Below are 2,170 nucleotides of genomic sequence, written 5' to 3'. Positions count from 1 at the left end.
TTTAAGAAGCAATACAAGATAATGAATTTTTCTGGAAGGATGACCCTTCTTTTGTTGTACAGAAAACAATAGCCTAAACATAATCTAACATGAAATCAACATCAAATTTTATTTTTACAGACTTTTAGAATAATTTTGTTTTAAACCAATCTTCCATACTGACTGATAATTGTATTCAAGATCATTGCACACACGGTGTGCAGTCGGTATTTTTGGTTCGGAAATGCATTACACACACGGTGTCGATTGGTCAATATATCACAAGATTCTGGTAGAATAATAGTCAGTTATATCACACCGATTTTGGATTACTTTAATAAAAACTGTATAATTATTGGTCAAAATTTATTAGTCTGCTCAGCATAGTAATAGTAAGGGCATAGTTAAAACCTTCAAAACAAGAAAACCTAATATAATAATACTTAAAGTAGAATGCCTAATAATAATAAAAATAAAAAAAAACTATTTAGGTTGGCTAGATTCACAGATAAAGATTTTTAAAAAGAAACATTTCATTACAAAAAATTAGAAGTTAGTGAATTTATTTTTGGAAAACTGCTTCTCAGGAATGTTAAGTCGTATAGATATGTATTAACACTAAAACCAAGTCTAATGTATTATCAAGTAGTTTATGACGTTTATCTCGCTTAAAACTTTGATAGCTTTACAAAACTTAAAGCGTTCAGAAGTTAATGTAAAGGTCTATTAAATCAACTGTTCAATTTAAGTTCAAGTCCTACATTGAAGTTGGACACCTTTCAGCCCCTATGTCCTTCTAAGACGTTATACAGGAAATTTACGAGGCAAAGTTTAGCGTGTTAAAACCATAAGTATAGTACTGACAAATATTGTAGTACTGTATTAATCATAACAAAGGACTTTAATCGTTATGATATTTAGAGAAAAAAGATAATTAGGATTTATAATTTATTTTTATTCATGATTTATACTTATTTATTTTTTGTCAGAATTGTAAACCTATTTTTTTTTTATTTGAATTCATTTCTACATTTTCATTTATTAACATCGTTTTCTTATTATTTATTTATTGTCCTTTATATGTTAGTTCATTGAAAGTATCAATTTTGAATGAGTCCATAAATTTAAAATAAAACTATAGGTAATAATTGTGACAGATCACTAAAAAAAATATATATGAGATATACTATCCTGGGATAAAATAAGAGGATTAGTTATATAGGGTTAATAAGAAAACAAAATAAAAATGAAAAAAAAAACAATAAAAAGGAAGATGAAGCAAATACAAAAAAGAAAAAAATGCAAAGTTAATGTAATTTTTATTGGAAGAAGATAGTTAACCGTATGAAGTAATTTGGAGGAAGATATTCCGGGTTGTGGTCTTTAAAGGTATCAAAGTAGTAACAAAAAACTATTTATTGTTAACCAAGGTTTTGCCCCACTTTGTAGGGTTTCGTCAGGGCTGATAAGAATGAGTTGGCAGCAGAACATCATTCTTCGTTGACAATAAATAATTTTTTCTTACTACTTTGATACCTTTATTGATCAGGACTATCTTTCTACAATTTGATGCAATTTAGTTTTTAACAAATATATGTAGGGAACATTGTACCATTATGTTTCGTTTATATTATTTTTTATATATTAGTTAGATAAGTATGCAGGGTGTTATAGCAACCTATATATTCGGGCAGCATTTTTTCTTAATATTCTTAATAAAGTATTTATTTCGATGAATAATCTCCAGAGCAGTTTAGTTTCGCTCATTTGGGACCAAAAGCATAAATAAACTTGTTGTGTACGTTTCAAACCACTATCAGCTACCAATCTAATTTGAGATGAAATTAATCCTTGTAAATTAAAAAAAAAATTTTTATGTATTATTCAGAACGACAATAATTCCCCTTACTGTATATTTCAGATCTAGGGTAAGTAAAAGTAAACTCTGACTATTGTACTAACAAACAATGAAAAAAAAATTATCAAATTCTTTCATATTTTGTATTCATTCATTGATGGTTATAATTAATCGTGTGAGACGGTTAATTTTTTTTTTAAGAAATAATATTAAAGGTTCTTAAAAATTGTGATACTTATTTTTATTCGAAAACAGTTGCTAAGAAAATTCGTATTTCAGATTTAATCGAAATATGAAAAACAAAATTACCAACATTGCTCCTACCTAGAATAC

Source organism: Halyomorpha halys, unplaced genomic scaffold (assembly GCF_000696795.3).
Source record: "Halyomorpha halys isolate HHAL.00 unplaced genomic scaffold, Hhal_1.1 Scaffold793.1, whole genome shotgun sequence".
In the NCBI taxonomy this organism is placed as follows: domain Eukaryota; kingdom Metazoa; phylum Arthropoda; class Insecta; order Hemiptera; family Pentatomidae; genus Halyomorpha; species Halyomorpha halys.
Note: the sequence above shows the minus strand (reverse complement) of the source record.